The sequence below is a fragment of the Arachis hypogaea genome, chromosome 16, assembly GCF_003086295.3.
Source record: "Arachis hypogaea cultivar Tifrunner chromosome 16, arahy.Tifrunner.gnm2.J5K5, whole genome shotgun sequence".
Classification (NCBI taxonomy): domain Eukaryota; kingdom Viridiplantae; phylum Streptophyta; class Magnoliopsida; order Fabales; family Fabaceae; genus Arachis; species Arachis hypogaea.
In genome coordinates, this window is record NC_092051.1 from 23,869,236 (window position 1) to 23,875,150 (window position 5,915).

The 5,915-nt window shown below is 33.5% G+C and overlaps 1 long non-coding RNA gene across 1 annotated transcript; it reads left to right on the forward strand.

Annotated features, from left to right (window-relative positions):
• The first annotated feature begins 606 nt into the window (after positions 1–606).
• Positions 607–2,182, forward strand: LOC112754212 (uncharacterized). The gene is made up of 2 exons (XR_003178425.3): positions 607–799; positions 1,718–2,182. It is a non-coding gene; the product is annotated as an uncharacterized lncRNA (long non-coding RNA).
• Positions 2,183–5,915: the final 3,733 nt, after the last annotated feature.

A 5,915-nucleotide genomic window follows, 5' to 3' on the forward strand; every position in this document is an offset into this window, starting at 1 on the left:
TTTAAATTTTAGATAAGTAAATTGATCATGCAACTAATTAAAAATGATAAAATTTAAATTTCCGACACTTACGCAGACGAATGAATTGACTACTCGATCAATCTAAATTGGTTATATTTTTCATTCCATTTAATTTAAAGATATGTTTAATTACTTTGCAATTTCTATATTTTTATCGATTTTTTTAATTAGGTCCCTATTCTTTTTCTTCTTTTCAATTAAGTCCTTAAATGTTAATTTTTTTTCAATTTAGTCCATATAATGACAAAATCGTTTCAGATAACAGAATATTTTATTAAAAAATCGAATATTCTCATGATTGGGTTAAAATAGCTAATTGAGCATACTTCCATTTTTTTAAAATACCAAAACAACTCTTAGCATTTTGTCCCAAAGTTAGAAAACCCTAGCTAGCTCTAACTTGTTTTCTGAAGTTCCTATGCAGTTGCGTTTCTCCTCCGTCGGTTGGTATCGTCGTCCATGGCGGCATCAGCGTCCGTCGCTTCATTGCTTATCTGCCATCATTTGATTTACCTTTTAATTTTCATGAACTTTTGTAACTATGGGTCTGTCAATGTGATTGAAGTATGTCTTTTAATGGAGCAGGGACATATTACAACTAAGCAAGTGTGCGTTCCAAGAGAAGAAGATTGATATACACAATAAGCTGATGAGAAAATATGCAGATATTATAACGATCAACTCCAGCTTCCATGGTGGGGTGTGGTGTTAGCGTGTGTTGTTGCTCTATCATTACTTTTCCAATTGGAATCATTAGAGCTACAACAAATTAAATCAGGTATAAGAGCATTGCATTTATGATCATTTATGACAATTCCCTATGCTATCATAATGCTGAATTGACAAAACTTGTGGCAAATTGCACTTACGCTACAATTAGATGACAATATAACCTGCTAAATAATTGTATTTAAAATGGTTCAATTTGAAAACTTAAAGTATAGGTGTTGTCTCATAATCTTTTTACCTTTGTAATATCAAATAGATAACAATTTTGTTTTGACTCCTGATGAAGGCTCCGGCTTTAAATGTTATCACATAATACATAATTGGATACATCTATCGAGGATATCCCATTGCAAACATTTTGTTCAAGACATATCGGAATGGAAGTATGAAACTGGGAATTTCTTTTTTGCAAGACTTCAAGCTTGACCATTACATGAAAATCCCTCCTCGATTTCTATATTGATTTCTTGAATGTTCAAACTCTTTTTGTTCAACCTTGATATTGATGTTATCAAATTGGCACCTGCTGCATATCCACTTAATTGTTTGAGAATTTCTTGCATAAACACAAGTCTAAGAATTTATTCTCAAACATATTTGCAAAAAAGAAATAAATAAAATAAATGAAACCCACTTTCATTGTAAATTTGCCTTGATACGATATTCTGTAAATTTGTTCCTATGTAAGAATATCTTAGTTATCTTAGTCCACATGAGGTAGGTGCAAAGTTTATGCAACTATCTCTTCTTTTTTCCTTCCAATTCCGAATGGTTTTGGGTGTTGTTGCATTGTTCTGATAGATACTTGGCACCACTATATCCGCTTTGGTCCATTTAACAATAGCATGGTGGCTCATGAGCACTATTCCAGACATATGTGATAGAGAATTGCTTCCAGTAAATAGTCCATGGACTTGCCCCACTGATTATGTATTCTATGATGCATCTGACATATGGGGTTTGATAGGTCCTCACAGAATCTTTGGAGATCTTGGACACTATTCAGCCATAAACTGGTTCTTCTTGGCTGGTGCTATTGCTCCTTTATTAGTATGGCTAGCACACAAAACCTTCCCAAACAAACAGTGGATTCCTCTCAGGGTTGTCCGGGGGACTTGATGCCGGATTAGCATTCATGGGAATGCTGCTTTACTTGTGTTTAGGGATGGAAAATGTTAACTTAAACTGGTGGGGAGTGAAGTGGATGCTGGTTGTGCTTTAGCTTCTTCATGTCCAACTGCTCAAGGTGTCACAGCTCAAAGATGTCCCTTTTACTAAGTTTGTAAATCACATCATTGTTGTAATTTGTAGTTACTAAGCTATAGATAGTTGTTTACATATCATTTTTTATTCTTCAACCAATTCATTGGTTATATGAATGACTTTTGTAATAGTTTCGTAGTTCAATAAAAACATGTTGGATTATTATGAATATTGATGTAAATTTGAATCTTATTATCAAACATGTCCAGCAATTCATGTCCCTTTGGATTTTAAAGTTGTTTGACTATGATTGTCAATACAAAAGTAAAATCTTATGATAAAAATTAAAAAAGAAAAAAAATAAATGTGCACTGATTATCATTATTATTTGTTGTAACCAAATATACATTCATTATTATTTTGTTTTAAGTTAATACAAAACTGAAAGAAGGAATAACTCTTACAAAATTTTCTAGATAAAACGACATGAAACATTTTGTCATTTTCATGCCTTGAGGAAAGGGAAGCATCGGTTCAGTGTTTCACACTTTCACTTGTTTCGTCAATTAACCAGCTCACCTGGTTCTTTTTCGTCGTTTTGGTACTCTGCTTCAAAACGGTGCATTATGAAACCAAAACGACATTCTTTAGTTCTCGCAGAACAAATAAGAAAGCTTCCTCTTTGAGATGGCAAATCCTCTGCCACGCTCTTCTCCCTCGCACTTTTCATTCTAAGCCACATAATTTAATTCCTACTCATTACACTTCTGTTGTGTGTGTGTGAAAGTCTGGGAGAAAGTAAAAGAAGAAAATTGAGAAAAGGACAAATTTTAAAAAAATATAAATTTATTATAGGTGAAAAATAAGAGTATATAAGTAATTTTATAATTTATTAATATTTTTTGGATATTTAATATTAATAGAGATTAAATTAAAAAAATTATATAATATAAAAATTTAATTAAAAAATATATAAAAACTTAATTAAAAGTTCAATAAAATTATAAAGACTTGCAGAATAATTAAATTTTAAAGATATCGCAGAATTGAAGGGATATTATGTTTATTAGACACTAGAGAGTCCAGTACTGCCATGTAGACTGTAGTTGTCGTATTTCTAAGTTGAGTTATTCTCTACATACAAGCGTTTTCCCATACAAGTCATTTATATTCACGCGTTTTCACGTTTTTCTCCGTGCCTCTTCTTCTTCTTCTTCTTTCTCCGTGCATCTTCTTCTTTTTCTGTGCCTCTTCTTCTTCTTCTTTGTAATTTTTCTTTCTCATTATCGTCGTCATCAACACCACCTCTTCCTCCTCCTCCTCTTCCTCCTTCTTTTTTTTTATGGGTTAAGTACTTTTTTCGTCCTTAAGGTCTGGGGCGAAAATCAAATTCGTCCCCGACCTTTTTTTGTTATTAAAATCATCCTTAATGTTACAAAACGTTATAAAATCGTCCTTTACTACTTCAATTTTATTATCTTGACCAAATTACCCTTTTATAATTAATTAAAATAATAAAAAAAAACAAAATAACCCCCCTCCCCCACCCCCATCCGAACCCAAACCCAAACCCAAACCCTGTATCTCTTCAGTTTCTTCCCTCTCATCCCCTTCTTCCTACCCTTCCTCCTACCCCTTTCTTCGAAACCCCCCTCCCAACCACAACCCCAATTCTTCTTCTCTCTCTTTTCGCCACCATACCATCTTCGCCCCCGCCTCCTTCTCCACCTTCTTCTCCCCAACGAGGTCCACAACCTTGCCGCCCAGTCCCACGTCACCGTCTCCGTTGACAGCAAAACGCACCGAACCAGCGAGTCCAATCCTGTGAGCGTTGCAAGGCGTGAACGACGTAGAAGCGGAGAAGAGAAGTGTGGATTTTGGAGAGCGTAGAAAGGAGACGAGGGCAACGATCCTATCAACTTGGAGTTTGGGAACGTAGAGGGAGAAGATGAGGTCGATGATCTTATCGATGTGGAAGCCCTTTCCAAGATTGGTTCGGAGCTCAGAGTCGTAGGATTGGAGAGTGTTGGTGAAGCCTCGGAAGATGAGGAACTCCCGAACCAGCTCCTCCGCATACTGCAGGTTCTCCATTAGCAGAGAGAGCGTGGGTTGGGGACTGGCAGAATGCGGCGCTCTTTTAGAGCGTTTGTTAGCTGTTTTCTACTTTACCGATTGTTCAAGTGGGTGTGTTTGGCTGTTTTAGGGGGTTTTGGATTCATCTTCGTTCCTCCTTTTTTTTGTTTTTCCTTTTTTTTGAAGAACATAAACATCAATTTTTTAATTCTTTTTAATTTCTGTGGTTGTTGTTGTTGCTGAATTTAGTTGTTGCTATTGCTGAAGGAGAGAAGAAGAATTGGAATTTTTTGGGTGGGAAAGGAAGAGGAAGGGGGAGTCCGAAAAGAGCAGAAGGAAGGGGATGGGAAGGGAAGAGACATCGGGGGTGGGGGGAGGATTTTTTGTTTTTATTTTTGTTTTTTATTATTTTTATTAATTGTTAAGGGTAATTTGGTCAAAATATTAAAATTGAGATAGAAAATAATGATTTTATAACGTTTTGTAACGTTGAGGATGATTTTAATAAGAAAAAAAAGGTCGGGGACGATTTTGATTTTGACTCAAAGACCTTAAGGACGAAAAAAATACTTAACCCTTTTTTTATTGAAATTTCTTCTCCTCTTTTCTTTTTTTCTCTTTCTCCTTCATCATCAGTTATCTCGTTGTTGAAGATAATAATAATTCAGGTTCAGATTGTCAATTGAACCAGAACAAAATTGATTATTGTTTTGAATCCAATCAAGTGGCTAAGGTGTGGCTCAATTTAGAAGAAAAAATATAGCATTAGAGAAAACATTTTTCTGCAGCAAATTTGGGTGTAGCACGAAGATATTTGGGTGTAACACGAAGATATTTGGGTATATTTTAAGAATTTTTAAGTGTATTTTATTCTGATAAGTTCTGCATAATTCAAAACTCTTCCTCTTCCTCTTTCTCATCTTCTACTGTTTCTTCTTTTTTTTTTATCATCATCATCATCACCATCTTCTTCTTTTTTTTTCTTATTCATCTTTTCCTTTTTATTTTATATTTTCAAGTTTCTTCTTGTTTTTCTCTCTTAACAAGAATAAAAACAAAAAAAAATCAAACAAAGAAGAAGAAGAAACACATAATGCTGCAGAATTACTTGGAAGATGATGAACTTATATTCATTTAACTAAAAGAAAGAAAGAAATAAGAAAAAAATAAGGAAAAAAAATGCAGCATTAGAGAATATATTTTTCTGTATTTGCAGCAAATTTGGATGTATTTTTATTCTGATAAGTTCTGCATAATTCAAAACTCTTCCTATTCCTCATGTTCATCTTCTACTGTTTCTTCTTTTTTCTTATCATCATCACCATCTTCTTCTTTTTTTTCTTATTCATCTTTTTCTTTTTATTTTACCTTCTCAAGTTTCTTCTTGTTTTACTCTCTTAACAAGAATAAAAACAAAAAAATCAAACAAAGAAGAAGAAAAAACACATAATGCTGCAGAATTACTTGGAAGAGGATGAACTTACATTCATTTAATTAAAAGAAAGAAAGAAATAAGGAAAAAAAGAAGAAGAAAAAACGCAGCATTAGAGAAAATATTTTTCTGTATTTGCAGCAAATTTGGGTGTAACACGAAGATATTTGGGGGTAACACGAAAATATTTGGGTATATTTTAAAAAATTTTGAGTGTATTTTTATTCTGATAAGTTTTGTATAATTCAAAATTCTTCCTCTTCCTCCTCTTCATCTTCTACTGCTTCTTCTTCCTCATCTTCTTATTTCGTTTTCTTATAATTCTTCTTGAGAGAAAAAATCAAACAAAGAAGAAAAAAAATACATAACGTTGCAAAAATCAATAGAAAGGAGAGGAGAAAAAAATGCAGCAGCAACAACAACAGTAATAAAAAAACGATGAAGATGAAACACACGA